This window comes from Triturus cristatus, chromosome 5_2, assembly GCF_964204655.1.
Source record: "Triturus cristatus chromosome 5_2, aTriCri1.1, whole genome shotgun sequence".
NCBI lineage: Eukaryota > Metazoa > Chordata > Amphibia > Caudata > Salamandridae > Triturus > Triturus cristatus.
The window spans coordinates 1,069,539,464-1,069,556,954 of NC_140588.1; the positions used below are offsets into that span (position 1 = coordinate 1,069,539,464).

Below are 17,491 nucleotides of genomic sequence, written 5' to 3' on the forward strand. Positions count from 1 at the left end.
GCAGCATTTGAGCTCAGTTAATGTCCCTCATTATGAGTCAGGGAGTGATTGGGTGGGTATCCTGCACAAATACTTCTGCTTGCTGCAAGGATTCAGTAATTACCATGTGCAAGACTCCCTCTTGTAGGAAGCTGGGGTCCAGAGAGGTCCAGGCAAACCCCAGAGGAATTACAGAGGCACAAATGACACCCCAAAAGCTCTCTTTTGAGGTAGTGTGGGCGAGCAGTTCGGCAAATCAGAGGGTAGTACTAAGCATTTATTACACACACACAGGCAGTAAGGAAGACCATACTCAATATAAAAAAAATCCAACACCAATTTATAAAAATAACGCATACTTTTATATGAATTTAGTTACCAAGATCATCGGAATCAGCTAAGTACTGTTAGCATTATGAATTTGTACAGTTTTCAAAAGCTGACAGTGCCATTTTTGAGAGCAGTAATGTTATCCTATGGGGAACTTAACTGCAACTTACAGGACTGTTCTCCAGGATGTTAGGGGAGTATGGGAGCAGGTCCAAGGCCACCTGAACAGGTCACCTCGGAAGGCTCTGGGGCATTGGGGTGCAGAGGTGTGTTACGGCATCGGGTGTCCCCTTCACTTCAATGAGGAACGGTCCAGTTGGAAAGAGTCTGCAAATAGGGACTGGTAGACAAGTCCGGGGAAACCCACGGGGGGTCTCAACCCTTGAGGTGCTCAGGCACACTGGGACACCCTTGGTTCACTTCTCCTTGGGCTGCGGGTGCAGTGGTGTCTTTTGGCGTCGGTTTCGGTGCTGGAGTCTCTCGCGGTTGGAGAGGGCCTGCAGAAAGAGGCTGCAAGCGGCTGCTGGAAGTCCAGTCTTGGCAAACCCAAGGGTGGATTTAGCTTCTGTGGATCTGGGGACCCTGTTGGCACTGTCATGTCCTCCGGACTCGGGCTGTGGGGCACGGGTTTATAGGTGCTTTGATGTGTCAGTGGTCGGCGACTCACACTTTGTTTCTGCCGCAGAGGAGCAAACAGGATAGGGGGGGCACTTACAATGTGTGTCTCACTGTCCCTAAAGTCCCTCGATGTGCAGGTCGGTTTTCCTCGGTGTTGGTGTCCGGATTGGACACAACAAGCCTTGGCTGCTGCCAGGGGCCAGTACCCCAGGTATTGGTGATGTGCGGCTCTGGTCGGTCCTTGCATCCCCATACTTGGAGGTAGGGCGCGTCTGACCTGTTGAAGCACAGCTACCTCTTCCTGGGCGATTGCTGCATCGGTAGTCCTGGTGAGCAGCAGGTCGGTGAACCGGTTCTTGCTTCTTTTGTTCACAAACTCTCAGTTGCACATGAGTTGGAATTTTGGCACAACTTGTTATGAGAGCCAAATAGTGGGAAAACAATAAAAAGAAAACATAATTCTTCAAGGAGAGAGTACCTCAAAGACAGTACATTTGGAAATTGCTTATGTGAAGGTACGGTAATGTGGCAGTCAAATATGGGTGTTGGGGGGGGGGGGGTGCAGATGGGGAAGAGAAGTGTGGGTTCCTCACTTATTTGCTGGTGGTGAGATTGATAAATCTATGACTCCCTCCTGGGCACAGAAGAGAAGAATGACTTAAACTACACTCTCAAGGGCACAGAAATCAAGCCATGATTTAAACTTATTTTGCTTTAAAAAAGTTTACTCACAGATTATTTTCCCACGCAGAGTATGAGTGGTAGGTTGCACTTTAACTGAGTTAGTTATTCGGACAGGAGAGCTGAAGTCGCCACCAAAGCCTGGGACCATGATTTTGGATGAGATCATGTGAATGGCCCAATCTGGAAATACCTTGTGCTACACATTTCCAGTAGAAGCCATTAGGTATGGCCATCTTGTACTGGTTTTCTCTACTAGTCTCTCAATTCAGGATCCATGTCTTTGGCGGCCATCTTGGAATGGCGCTTCTGCACACGGGTCATACATAACTTGGCTGCCTCATAAGGATATAGGTTTGACTTCTGTGTCTTCTGTTTCCAACCTGAGGTCATTGTGCCACATGGAAGCAAGAGAATCAACTCCTACCCAAAGCTATTCATTTCAGAGATTTGTGCTCTTGATACTGCATAAGCCACAACCATTTTTAGGTCTCGCCTGAGCCAGCGCTTTAGCGCTGCTCTGGCGAGAGCTATAGAGGACGGGTATTTGGAAGTGCAAACGAGTGCTTTTCAGGCCCCCAACTACAGTGCATGTGCGCCGGGCGCACGCACCATTTGGCATCCTCCGTGTACATTTCGCGGGCGCTTTGATGTTCTGAGTGAGCCGCGTGGCCACTGCGAACATCAAAGCGCCCGCGAAATGATTACTTTCACTTTAACGTTCGCACCTACTTGTTTCTTTTGTCTCGGCTCGTGTTTTAGGAATGTTGTGTTTTTTGGCTTTCCGAATGCACTCAGCCGATGGCTGTAAATCATGTCCCTTATCTTGGTTCTTCTCCCATCCCCCATCACCCTGCTCCCGCTGTCGCTTGGTCGAAGCTGCTTTCCCTGTTCTACTCCAACCATCGCAGACCGCTAAAAATCTAATTTTATGCAAGACATTACAGCTCTTTACAACACAAGGTGCTTAGTGTCTGCTCAAAGAGCCCTCTCTCTTGAAGTCTGTTGTGCTGCCCTCCACCCTGCCTTGCTCAGAGCAACCACCTCTGGCCGGCTCTTCCCTGCGAGAATCCGCTTCCTCCTAATACAAAACATATTTCCCCAACATCTGGAGGGTTACCCGCCTCGGCTGACCATGCCTCAAGTGATAGCGCTCTGCTTTTACAGCACCATATCCACAAAGATGTGCTTGCAACACCACTGCATACTAAACCAAACAATTACTACTCATTGCAGCAAAAACAATGCTGATCGTTGGGTAGTGGCTTTCGTAAGTACAATCCAACACTGTCCCAAGGAAAACAGTCAGAAAGGCCAATATATAAATTTTTGACATTATTGAAGGGCTGCTAGTAACCCGTCGGTTACTTTAAACCGCTAAATGTATTTTATTTACAATAAAACTATAACACCGGGTGCACACGCGTATAAGGTTTTTTTTAAACCCCTTCAACAGTACAACGTCCCTTTCTGACATGCTTGGTCAGAGCTCCATGTGATCTCATGCACACAGAGTGTGCTGAGTTGGTAAATAAATGTTGGCTATTGCACGTTTTCGGTATTCTCCTGTAAATGCACTCTGATTTTTTTTGTATTCGACCCAGAAGCACCCAATTACATTACACATGTTCAGATTCCTTTTTTAAGGAACTGAGCGATTAACTGATTTGTCATAATTATAGAATGTAGAGTTAGTACCAGGGCTCAAACTGCTTCCGCAGTTCCAAATGCGGCTGCTCTGGCATTACTCCTTTGTGGCACGACCACTGCGAACTTGGTGAATTGGGTCTCTGTTGGCACGTTTAGCCACTTTACATGTAATTAATTGTGTTTACTTGGTAAAACAAGCATTTGCAATGCAATAGGTCTCGCATTTACGCGAGTTTGAGCTATTGACATTGCAAATGACAATGCCTTTTATTTTTGTTTTTTTAACATAAATAAAAGGCATTGTCATTTACAATGCCAATAGCTTAAACTCGTGTAAATGCGAGACCTATTGCATTGCAAATGCTTGTTCCTTTTGTAGGTCTTCGCCATCACTAGTTCCTTTTTCTTGTTGATTGGTGTGACCTATACACCACTTCGTCCTGCTGAGCTTTTCCATAGGTGAGGGCCTTGGCTCAAATGTTTATAAAAGTTTTTTTTTTTTACCAGTTTTCTATTTTTTATGCTTCATTACCTTGTGGTGCCAAAAACACAACGCTGTGGTGGAGAGCCAAAATACGTTTTAAGCAGGTTCGAGGCATGTGGGCTGCTGAATTCATATCTGTGCATAGATCGCCGCCTAGTGTTGGGTCCGGATGTTTGCACGTTGTTGTCATGGAAGAGTCTTCGAAGTATCCTGAGATAGGTGACTCCTCCCCTGGACCATAGTGCGCATGGGCATCCTCTCCATCCTCAGATTGTTTTTTTCCGCCATTGGGTTCGGATGTGCTTATCTTGACTCAAGTTAGGGAAAACTTTTTTCAGGCCAAAAGGCCTTTAGTTCGCGTCGGTACTGTTCCCGATCGGTATCGACAATTACTTGTTAGTTTACTGACTTCAAAAACAACTTTTTCGCATCATATCCGACCATCGACCCCACATCGACGATGGAATCGAGGACACCATTCAAGCGGTGTCCTGTTTGCAATGCGAAATATCCCCATGTCGACGTCCACCCGGTGTGCAACAAATGCCTTTCACCGGATCACGACGAATCCACATGTATGGCCTGTGCCCGATTCCGATCCAAAAAGACTCTCCGGAATCGACGAGCAGCGAGACTTGAAGCGCAGCAAGCGGCACCGGCCCCGACCAACATCTTCAGCGCCGAAGACGAAGATGTGGAAGGCGTGGAGAACCTACCCTCCAGCCCCGATTCCGAACACGATTCCGGATCGGAAGACATCGAAGAACAACTCTTTCACAGGGATGAAGCCGACACCGAGGTAGGAGACTACGATGAGGCCTTAGGGGCCGAAGAAAGTAGCTCCGGTGACGAGCAAGGCCTACCCGTACAGACGGAGGATATCCCAGTGCGTCAGTCTATGGCTATGGAGGGATCGCCTTCGGGCCTTACCCAAGACCTATCCCGCAGTTCTTCGGCCCCGCCCTCGGGCCCGGCCTCGGACATTCAGCGACAGCCATTAGTATCCAAAACGACTGGTTTCCCTTCCTCGAAACCGAAACCGAAAGTCGTACCGGTTCCACAGAAACCGAAACTGAAAGTGACACTGGTCGGATCGAAGCCCACTACACCTTCGACGCCAGCCAAACCCGTCGGCACCGACCGCACCAAACGTGACTTCGGTGCCGAACTCGCAGCAGCCGACGTCGGCGCCGACACACGGAAGAAGGCCATTGGTACCGACAAACCGCCTCGGCCCCCGGCACCGAAACAATCTGCTCCGGCCACAAAGGTCAAAATGGCTGCTGCGTCGCACACCACTTCGAAAGCAGCACCGAAGGCCCAATCATCGACGCCTTCGACAGCTACTACCTCTCCTCGACTCGATGACCTCGTGGCCCCAAAGAAGTCCACGCCTGCCTCTACAGAACCCCTCGGCGCCAAAGAACCGTCGGCGTTCCAGGTGCGACAAGTTGCAGCGTCCTTGCAACGCATCAAAGAAAAGGCAGCCCTCCAGGACACGTCAGGCTCCGAGCCGAAAAAAGCTCAAAAAGCTTCTCCAGCACCACCCCACATCACTTTTGGCCTGCCGCCATCCACGGCGCCCAAACTGTTTGAAATAAGAACACGTGTCACCCAAACTAGGATCACACCTGCCGAACGCTCTCCTACGGAGACGTCACCGTCCCACATCATCGATGCCGACACCGGCAGACTTATGCTCCACAAGCGGAGAATATCTTCCGAACAAGCTTTGGACTCCTACCGGATCCCGCTAAAGAAAAAGCTGCCAGCGGATTCGGAACCAGTTCTTTACGAACGTCTCCATACCTCTTACCCAGATCCACAGTCCTTCTCTCCGACACCCTCCGAAACCGACGTTTTGGAGGACTACATGGGTGACGACGTCCCCTACCCCAGAGAGATGGACCCTGAAGGCCAACAGGACCCTGACCAGGCTTGGGATGACCCTGTAGACCCGGGTGCACCTCTGGATACACAGGACACGCAGCTATATGGCGCGAAAATGTCCCCCACAGAGGACACTGCCGCATTCAACGCCCTCATTGAACGTGCTGCGGCCAATCATGGTGTGCAACTCCACTCTGACACAATGGAGGACGATTTTCTAATGGATACTTTCGCATCCTCAGAAAGGAATATCAAAACTCTACCCATGTTGGAAGGTGTCCTCAAACCAGCAAAGGACATTTTCAAAGAACCCACCAGGGCAAGAGTAATAAACCCCAGCATCGACAAGAAATATAGGTCGGCGCCTGGGGACCCTACGTACATTAAAGGCCAGTTGCCTCTGGACTCCATCGTAGTCGCTAATGCTCGCAAACGGGCGCACTCGCAGACAACTGGGGATGCTCCTCCCGCGGACAAAGAGTCCAAGGTGCTAGAGACCTCCGGCAAACGGGTTGCAGCCCAGGCAGCTAACATATGGCGTATTGCCAATACCCAGGCGCTCCTAGCTCGCTACGATCGCGCACACTATGACACATTAGAAACCCTACTCCAACATCTCCCTGACCAATACAAAGAGGGAGCAGAGATCCTCATCAGGGAGGGACAACTCCTCACAAACGCATCCATTAAGTGTGCACTGGATGCCGCAGATACAGCTGCCAGAGCAATAAACACCAGCGTCATGTTACGACGACACGCCTGGTTACGAATCTCCGGATTCAAACCTGAGGTTCAAAATAACATTCTCAATCAACCGGTCAACCCCGACTACTTATTCGGACCAGAGGTTGACACCACCCTAGAAAAAATAAAAAAGGACACAGACACTGCAAAGTCCATGGGGGCTCTCCAAACGCAGACCTTTCGGAGTGGCTCCTTTCGTCGCCCCGGGAATAGAGGAGCAGGTAGAGGACAGGGGTCACAGCAAACTTACAACAAGGGCAACACACAAAGTACCTACGGTAAAAACACCCGGGGTGGATATCGTGGCTCCAGCACAAAAGGCAGAGGACGCGGATACGGCAATACCAGGTCCTCCCCCAAGAACAAACAGTGACGCCCTCTCCCTTCCTCCCGACCACATAACACCTGTCGGGGGAAGGCTACAAAGGTTCCTGTCCACGTGGAACTCCATCACCACGGACAGGTGGGTCAAAGATATTATCAAACACGGTTACTGCCTAGAATTAACCTCCACTCCACCCACAATACCGCCAAAACACCGTCCTATGTCCTCAGAGCACTTAGCGCTATTACAGCAGGAAGTGCTAAGTATGCTGAAAAAAGGCGCAATAGAGGTCGTACCCGTTCACGAGCAAGGTACGGGGGTGTACTCCCTGTACTTCTTAATACCAAAAAAGGATGGGTCACTCAGACCAATACTAGACCTGAGACCCCTCAACCGCTACATTCTTTCAGAGCATTTCCACATGCTCACCCTACAACAAGTCCTCCCGCTTCTCAAACAGGGAGACTTCCTGGCCACGCTAGACCTCAAAGATGCATATTTCCACATACCCATTCACCCCTCGCACAGAAAATATCTCAGGTTCACTATTCAGGGGCAGCACTACCAATTCAAGGTTCTTCCCTTCGGCGTGACAACAGCACCCAGGGTTTTCACAAAGTGCCTAGCTACTGTGGCTGCACATCTACGGAGGCAACACATTCACGTCTACCCTTACCTGGACGACTGGCTTGTTCAGGCAAAGTCAGCCCAGAAATTTGCCAGCCACATGTCCCGCACCATTCACCTTCTTCACAGTCTAGGGTTCTCACTAAATTACCCGAAATCACATCTCCAACCCGCACACGTACAACAGTACCTAGGTGCGACTATAGACACTCTGGCAGCCACAGCTCAGCCAAATTTAGTGAGGATCAACAGCATGCAAATGCTGATTTCCAAGTTCAAACCCCAACACTCCCTTCCCGCGCGAGTGTTCATGCAGTTGATAGGCATGATGGCCTCCTGCATTTTCATAGTCCCACACGCGAGACTACATATGCGCCCGCTTCAGGAGTGCTTAGCACGTCAATGGAATCAGGCTCACGGGCAACTAAAAGACCTAGTGTTGGTGAGCGGTCGGGCATACAACTCTCTGCATTGGTGGAATCCACAAATCCTTTGCAAGGGCCGACCGTTCCAAGAGCCTGTTCCACAAATAATACTGACAGCGGACGCGTCTCTCCAGGGATGGGGAGCTCATGTACTCAATTACACAGTGCAGGGACTATGGACAATACAACAAAAGAAGATGCACATCAACCTTCTAGAACTGATGGCAATCTTCCTGGCAATGAAAGCATTCAAAGTACACTTGTGCAACAAAGTCGTGTTGATCCGGACGGACAACATGACTGCCATGTACTACATACAGAAGCAGGGAGGAACACACTCTCCACAGTTGTCTCATCTGGCTCAGAGCATGTGGAAGTGGGCCATTCAGAGGAACATGTTCCTCATGGCGGAACACCTCCCCGGCAAGGACAACCAGATGGCGGATCTGCTCAGCAGACACAGCCACCAGATGCACGAGTGGGAGTTACACCCAACAGTACTCCAACCGTACTTCCAGCAGTGGGGTCATCCAGAGATAGACATATTCGCCACAAGCGAAGACGCAAAATGCCAAAGCTTTGCCGCCAGGTTCCCACATCCGCAGTCGCAGGGCAATGCGATATGGATGAACTGGTCCGGCAGATTTGCGTACGCTTTTCCCCCAGCACCATTGATACCGCTGGTGGCACGCAAACTCAGACAACACTCACTAACACTCGTCCTGGTTGCTCCAACATGGGCACGCCAACCATGGTACACCACCTTTCTCGAACTTTCCGTGGTGCCGCATCAAAGGCTGCGGATCAAACCCGCGCATTTGACGCAGAACCATGGAGAGATTCAGCACCCAGATCCGCAACAGATGAAACTGGCAATCTGGCTCCTGAAGTCCTAGAGTTTGGCTACCTAAACCTGCCACCTGACTGTATGGACATCATTAAAGAAGCTAAAAGACCCACTACCAGAGCTTGCTATGCAGCCAAATGGAAAAGGTTCGTCATTTATTGCAATAACAATGACATTAACCCGCTAGACGCATCCATCCAAAACATAATTTGTTACCTCTTACACCTATACCGATGCAATCTGGCATACACCTCAATACGTGTCCATTTGACCGCAATATCAGCCTATCTCCAGAACAGGCAGCACCTCTCTTTATTCGGAGTGCCTGCCATCAAAGCATTCTTGGAAGGACTCAAACGTGTAATTCCTCCAAGCCACCCACCAGCTCCAATGTGGAACCTCAACTTGGTCCTCACACGCCTGATGGGTCCACCCTTCGAACCTCTGCACTCATGCGAGCTTCAATTCCTCACCTGGAAAGTAGCTTTCCTAGTAGCGATCACTTCTTTGAGGAGAGTTAGTGAACTCCAGGCACTAACCGTTCAAGAGCCATTCATACAGGTTCACGCCAACAGGGTCGTACTACGTACCAACCCCAAATTCATGCCCAAGGTGATATCGCAGTTCCACATGAATCAAACTATTGAACTGCCCGTTTTCTTTCAAAACCCACAAACTGTCGCAGAAAGAGCACTCCATACACTGGATGTAAAGAGAGCCCTCATGTACTATATAGACAGGACTAAAGTCTTTAGGAAAACAAAACAACTTTTCGTTGCCTTTGCCCCACACCACAAAGGTAACGCCATCTCCAAAGCAGGTATAGCCAGATGGATTGTTAAATGTATTCAAATTTGCTATCAAAAAGCTAAACGCACATTAACGATTCCCCCACGAGCCCACTCAACACGTAAGTTAGGGGCCTCCATGGCTTTCCTGGGAAACATTCCTTTGCATGATATATGTAGAGCAGCCACCTGGTCCACTACACATAAATTTACCAAACACTATTGTGTAGATGTACAATCAAAACAGCAGGCAGCTGTAGGACAGGCTGTTCTCAAAACTCTTTTTCAGACCGCTGCAGCTGGCACTGGTAGCCGCCGCTAATAGAGGGTACTGCTATATATTCTATGCACAGATATGAATTCAGCAGCCCACATGCCTCGAACTGAAAATGCTACTTACCAGTATGCATCTGTTCTTGGCATGTAGGGCTGCTGACATTCATATCGCCCACCCTCCTCCCCGGCGCCTGTAGCAGCTGCAGCTCTCAGAATTACTGTAAGCATGGTCATCACTTTCTGTATCTACTCCATCACTGCCACAATGGCGAAAAACAATCTGAGGATGGAGAGGATGCCCATGCGCACTATGGTCCAGGGGAGGAGTCACCTATCTCAGGATACTTCGAAGACTCTTCCAGGAAAACAACGTGCAAACATCCGGACCCAACACTAGGCGGCGATCTATGCACAGATATGAGTGTCAGCAGCCCTACATGCCAAGAACAGATGCATACTGGTAAGTAGCATTTTCATTCATGTGTATGGAACTGCCATTCAGTGCAGCCCTGCTAAAAAAAAAAAAGATGCCTTAATCAGAAATCTTATATAACATGTTTCATGTTTCCCTGACATCAATTGGGTGAGTGAGAGATATGAATCCTACCAACATTGAGCGAGCATCGCTTTTTAAAGCAATCTCTTTGTTCATTAACTTCTGAAGCATCATTGCTTGAACCCAGGCACTGCAGTTCCAGAACTTTCCTTTCCCTTCTTTGTCTTTTCACTTAGGCTAAAAAATACATAGCAGGTCTTTCTATTAAACGCATAACACTACTCTTGACATTTTTTTGTCTCAATTTACAGCTTCTTTGTATCACTGAAATGTGTGTGTCCCAGAATGCCTCAGCTGTGTCTGCTGCTTTAAATACCTTTGCCTCCGGTTTGCTGATTCTCTATGACCCTCTCGATGGGGGTTGCTTTGTTCTTCGCCATCACCCTCAATGAATTTATTTCTCTTCTAATGCTCCATTTCTTGCCACTACCGCCTATGAATTTCCCTCTCTCACTTTCTCTAAACCTATTGTTCTTGCATTTGTAATCCGTTATCATCCCCAATATACTTTAGTCGTTCTGCCAAAATCTAGAGACCATTTCTTTCATATCATATCTTTCATATCACTGTTAAACGTCAATTTACATATCTCTGGAGGGAGGAGCCTAGCGCGCAACCAAGATGGCCGAGTAGGTGCGAGGCTCCCGAGGACCTCCGTGACCTCCTACATAAATCCTGAAAATATCCTGTCCTAGATGAGGGGACTGTGTTGGTGAGCCCGAGCTGAGGTGTCACCCGTTTTCCGTTTCCAAATTGGACCTCGGACACCGGCGGGAGCACCGATTGAGGTTTGCGGCCTTCTCCACGCCGGCCCCCCGGATTGGAGTCGCGGGGCGATCCGGAGACAAAGTGATCAACAGCGGCGGGCAGGGCTGGGCGACTCGCGTACCCCGCACTTTCGCTTTCGCTTTTGCACCCTCCTTGCTGCTCGGGCGAGGTTGGGTTGCGGGGCGGTGTGCGGTGGTGTGGCCTCGTTGGGGTGCCCTGCTGGCCCGCCGGCTGTGATCCATCCTGCCCCCCCCCCGGAGCCCGTGAACTGGTTTGTCGGTTTTTTCCGAGGTGATTGGCACGATTTGGGGACTGAAACCATGTCCACAAAGCAAGATGGCGACCGGGCAAAGGTGAAATCGACCCGCCGTGGTGCGGCCCATCAGTCCAACAGCATGGACCGCTACACCCTCCAGAAGGGATCTCCCGAGGTGCCGCATCGGTCCCCTGAGGGCCCAACTGATGCTCCTACGCTGCCCGCGGATCTGACCCTGCGAGATGTTATGGGCGCTATCGCCGAGATGAAGGCCTCGGTGGACCAGCGCTTTGACACACTGGCGCAAAAGATTGACTCGGTCCACGTGAATGTTGGCCTGGTGAGGGCCGATTTATCCAAGACCAATGACCGGGTCGATTCTTTGGCCCACACCACTGCGGGCCTTACGGCGGACGTGGCGGCCCTCCAAAAGGAGGTGCGCCGGCTCGGCCAGGCGAGCGCCCTGATGGATCGTCGACTGGAGGATTCCGAGGGTCGGGCCCGGAGGAACAATGTCCGCATTGTCGGGGTGCCGGAGGGACGTGAGGAGGCGGCGGCGGACCTGTTTGTGGAGGATCTGATTCTCACCCATCTCCAGCCCCGGGGGCTGAGTAAATTCTTTGCGGTGGAACGTGCCCACAGGGTTCCCGGAGGAAGACCTAAGGCCGGAGCCCCTCCGCGGCCTCTCATTGCCCGGATTTTCAACTTTCGGGACAGAGACGCTATCCTTCAGACTTCTAGGCAACAAGGACCGGTCAGACTTGACAATATGGATGTGAACTTCTATCCTGATTTCACCCCAGCGGTCCAGAAGCAGAGACTGAGCTTTCTCGGAGTTAAACGTCGTCTACGGGACTTGAACCTCAAGTATGCGATGCTTTTTCCAGCTAAGTTGCGGGTGGAGGTGGATGGCCGCATGCACTTTTTTGATCGTCCCGAGGCAGCCGGGGACTGGTTGGACTCCTTGCCCGGGGATCGGGGCCGGGGGCGTGGGGGGGGCGCGGTTGGAGGGGAGGGCTCGCCGGATCAGGACTGAGGGACTAATAGTAGGCCTTGCTCTGGACAACATTGTCATCATTTTTGACTGTTCGTTAAGTCTCCCTCCTGTGGAGGTGGTACGGGGTCTCTTGGGGGCTCTCCCTCCTCCTCTGGGGGACTAGTTAGTTTAATCATTCATGGGGCGACAGGCACACTGCACTTTGGGGGGGCTATTTGGGCTCATGCAGGGGTGCAGGGAGGGGGGAGTTCTGTTGGGATGGGTGGGTTGGGGTGGGGTGTTGTTTGTTTTTACCGCAAGGCAAACCCTTTATTGTATTTGTGTCTTTAAGGTGCTCTCGGGGGGACGAATGATGGCTTCTGTTTGTGATGGGGGGTAGGGACCTGACTTTATTGTCCTGGAACGTTAACGGACTGGGGGATAGGATTAAGCGAGGTGTGGTCCTGCAGTATTTGAAACGACTTTCGCCAGATGTGGTCTTTCTGCAGGAGACACACCTTATTGGTAATTCCTTTTGTGCCATGAATCGGCGTGGCTATCGTTTGGTGGCCCACTCGGGCTTCACGTCGGGCTCACGGGGGGTGGGCATCATGGTGAAGAACTCGCTCCCGTTGGAAATAGACGAGGTGCGCCATGATGAGAGGGGACGCTACACTGTCTTAGTGGGGAGAATGGAGGGTAAAGTAGTTGTCTTTGTATCAGTGTACGTCCCACCGGGGTTACAGTCCACGACTTTCGCAGACCTAGGGCGCCTCCTCCTTGACCTTCCGGGGGGGCTTCTGGTGGTTGGGGGGGACTTCAATGCGGTGGTTTCTGGGACCGTGGATCGTCACCCCCCTAGGGACCTCCCCCGGGCGCAGGCGTGGCTGTCCGGCTTCTTAGATACACTGGGATTGGTGGACTGCTGGCGCTTAAAACATCCCACGCAGCTGCAGTACACTTTCCACTCGGGTGCCCATGGTAGCCTCTCACGGCTTGATTATGTCCTTGTCCCTGCGGCCTATGTTGGGAGGGTAGGAGAGGTGCGCCATTTGGCGCGGGGTATTTCAGATCACTCCCCGCTCCTGTTGCACGTTGATGTCTTCCCGAGGGGGGAGGGCAGAGTAGCTCCAATCAATGCCTGGTACCTGCGCGACCCCACCATTCGCGCTGATTTGATTAAATCCTTGCAGCGGTATTTCGATGAGAATGTGGGGTCCGTCCCTTCGGCTATCTCCCTGTGGGAAGCTTTCAAAACAGTTCTTAGAGGGGAGGCCCTCTCCTTTATTTCCCATGCCCGGAGGCGCGAGCAGGAGGAGGTGACCCGGGTGGAGGCCGAAATCGCTGAATTGGAGGGTGATCTAGAGGGTGGGGTGACGGATGCTGCACTACATGTCCTACAACTTAAGCAGGCGGCCTACAGGGCCCTCGTCACGGAGGCGGCCAGGGGCCTCTATAGAGAGCAACAGGGGCGACTGTATGATGTGGGTGATAAGGCTGGTAAACTGCTTGCATGGTTGGATAAAAAGGAGAGAGCGAGTCGTGTGGTCCCGCTGATTGAGAGGATGGATGGTGTGCGTGTCACCGAGCCAGAAGACATCGTCTCTTGTTTCGCGGATTATTTTCGCGAGGTGTATTCCCCGGTTTCTCCCTGCTCGGAGGATGATTCCCATGCCCTGCTTAGGGATATCGCGCTGCCTTCCCTTTCGGTGGAGGACAGGGTGTCGTTAGATGCCGCTCCTACCGCCGACGAAATTGCCCTCGCCATACGCTCGGTCGCATCCGGCAAGGCCATGGGCCCGAACGGCATCCCTATCGAGTTGTATAAGCTGCGACCGGATGTACTGGCACCCCACCTCCGTGCGATGTTCCTGGCGGCCCACTCGCTGGGCTCCCTCCCGCCGGACCAACGTCTGGCTACAATCGTGGTGATCCACAAGGAGGGGAGACCTCGAGACCGGGTTACATCCTACCGGCCTATCTCGCTCTTGAATGCGGAGCCCAAAATCCTCGCCAAGGTGCTAGCCAACCGGCTGGTCGGCGTGGTGGGCGACCTGGTCCACCAAGACCAGTCCGGCTTTATTCCCCATCGCAACACGGCCCTTAATCTGCGGCGCTTGCACGGGGTGCTCGCGCGTGTCCCGTTTGTGCGGGAGCCGGCCATATTGGCGTCCTTAGACGCCACCATGGCGTTTGACACGCTCGAGTGGCCATACATCTGGGCCATGCTGGCGAAGTTTGGATTTGGCCCGGGGTTCATCAGCTGGGTCAAATTGTTGTATTCGGGCCCATTGGCGCAGGTGGTGGTGAATGGAAGAGTATCGGTCCCATTCGAGCTGGGACGGGGCACACGACAGGGCTGTCCCTTGTCGCCGCTCCTGTTCGCGCTGGCCTTGGAACCCCTGGCGGAGTGGCTGCGGTGGCACCCTTCCATCCGTGGTCTCCGTTGGACCCCCGAATATGAGGACCGCGTGTCCCTATACGCTGACGATATCCTTTTGTACCTAGCCTCCCCGCGTAAATCATTGATTGTCCTGGTTGATGTTTTGCGCTCATTCGGCCGCAATTCAGGCCTTGTCATCAACTGGGCTAAATCATGTGTGTATGTGCTTTCCGGGGAGGCTCCCGTCCTCCCGCGGGGCTGTCCGATCCAGATTGCCTCACAGGGGTTTCGGTACCTGGGGGTTTACATTACTCTGGACCCGGAGGCCCGCTACGAGCGGAATTTGCTTCCCCCCCTCCAGCGCTTGAAGGAGGACGTCGCGCGCTGGCGGCGCCTGCCGCTTTCGCCGCTCGGCCGGGCGGCATTGTTTAAGATGATGTCGTTGCCACGCTTCCTGTACGCTCTCCAGAATACTATGGATTTAGTCCCGGCGCGCTACTTCCGTGAGGTGGAGAGTCTACAGCGCCGCCTGTTCTGGGACGGGAGGCCGCGTATTGCCCTGGCGAAGTTGACGCTCCCATGGTACGACGGGGGGATTGCCCTCCCGGATATTAAACGGTATTACTGGGCCTCCCAGCTGGCTGCAATTAATCATGGCCTTTACGGGCCCGCCTTAAACCCGGCATTTGAAATGGACAAGATGCTCCTGCCTGGTGGCGATTATAATCGAGCGCTCTACTCTGGCGCGCCCGGCCCCCGCCTGACGGGACCTACGCGTGTCATGGTACGAGTATGGCACGCGGCTAACGCAGCTATGGGGTGGAAGGACCGTTTGACCCGGGCATCACCGTTGTACGCGTCTGAGAGATTGGGCTCCCTGTGGACCTCGAAGGGCTTCGAGAAGTGGGACACGATCGGCATCAGTAAAGTGGGGGACCTCTGGACGAGAGGGGGATTTAAAACATTCGAGACGCTGCAGACGGAGTTTCAGCTGCAGGGCAGTGAATACTTTCGGTACTTGCAGGTCCGTCACGCGCTGGGCTCAGTCTTCCCAGACGTCGCCTCCATCCCGGAGTCTTCCCCCCTGGAGGATAGAGTGCTGGATGGCCACGTTCCGGACAGCACGATCTCCCTTATTTACAAAAAATTGATTAATGACCGCTCGGGCCTGCTGACTGGCCTCCGCGAGGCTTGGGTTGCCGACGGGCTGGAGTTGGACGACGAAGACTGGATTTCCGCGGTGGCCTCTCCGAAGGAGGTGGCCATACCGGCTCGCCTTCGCTTCGTCCAGCTTAAGATACTCCACCGGGTTTACATGACGGGGCCAAGGCTTCTGCGTATGGGCTATGCTGAGGATGGGTTGTGTAAGCGTGGGTGTGGTGCTTTGGCGACTTTTTTGCATATTTTGTGGGAATGCCCGAAGGTGGAGCGATTCTGGCGTGGTGTGCATGAGGTCCTGCGAGTGGTTACGCATGTCGCGCTGCTGCCTGAAGCGAGGAGATGCCTGCTGAATGTGTGGGAACAAACTGACTACTCGGTTCCGCAGACGCGATGGGTGACTCTGGGATATATGATAGCTAAGCGTGACATTGCTCAACTGTGGGGATCCCAGAGGCCCCCGGCGGTGTCGGCCTGGAAAGAACACATGGATTGGTGCATGTTCCGAGAAAAGGTGGTGTATGTGGCGAGGGGTAAGCCTGGGGCATGGGTGAAGGTATGGGGCCCCTGGAACGCCTACCGCGGGGGTATCTGCGCGCCACCATTGCTGCCTGCGGCCTCACCAGCCCCGTCCCCTTAGTTGACTCCTTTCCTAGCCCCGAGCACGGAATTCCCCCAGTCCTCGATTTGTTCCCCTTCCCCTCTTTAGACTCCTGTGGATGGCTGGGGTCCCCCATTCGGGGAGCACGTGCTGTTACTGTCGATTGCAGGTTGCCTTGCGGGTGTGGTTTTTGTGTTGTTTGTGTAAAATGAAACCGTATTGTGGGGTCAGAGTGATGTGGCCCACGACGCTGATACCTCCTGATTTTGCTCCTCTGCAACGCCAAGTGTTTTTGTATGTATGTCATATGCTCCTGTCATTCTAGCGGCCGGCCGGAAGGTTGTAGGCCCATACCTGTATATTCTTGAGATTGCAATAAACGGTTTAAAAAAAAAAAAAAAATTTACATATCTCTAAAAAGTGGTATGGCCTTCACTTAGGATCATTATTGACACACTTGACCTGTTTTTCTTCTTTCTTAGCCCCATATGCACACCCCTCTCGGCACTCTTGACTTTGTTTACTTCTTGCATTTAATTTACTTACTCTCCTTATCTATGCTATTTTTCATTTTCTTCTTTTCTCACATTTCACTCCCTCCTTTTCGTCACAAGTTGTAGGTTCCCCCGCTGTGATCTACGAAATGTTCCACTTTTGATTTTGGGCAAATATGCTCCTAACGCCTTGCCTCTCACCGACCGCTTCACATCTCTTCCCCATATGAAACCTATATTTTAACTGGCATGATCTCTGAGACGATCAACTGCATTGCTCATCCTAAACCTTCTGAAACCTCAGCTAATCCTCCACGGCCCGTCTTACCACTGCGTACGTCAGTGCATCGTGTAGAACAATGCTGGCACAAGCAGAAGACATTAGATTTTCTTCCCTATTTTCATATTTTTTTTTATATTTTATATTTTTGGTTATTGTTTTCCAGTTTAAGCAAATAATTGGTAGATAGAAATAGGGAGACAAGTAATACAGCGTGTTATGGAGAGGCAGGTATTCTTCCCCAGAAGCCTACTTTCAATCCCTCTTATCTAATCGCTTTGATAACCCACATCATCAGTTTTCTTATCTAAATCATCTGCTCCCTCTTTTGGTTGATCCTTCTCTTCTTTGTGCA

General features: G+C 51.8%; 1 protein-coding gene across 3 annotated transcripts in view; it reads left to right on the forward strand.

The window, feature by feature from the left end:
• The window catches only part of LOC146829685 (arf-GAP with Rho-GAP domain, ANK repeat and PH domain-containing protein 1-like), a 399,658-nt gene that overhangs the window by 362,956 nt on the left and 19,211 nt on the right, over positions 1-17,491 (forward strand). The window lies entirely within an intron of this gene.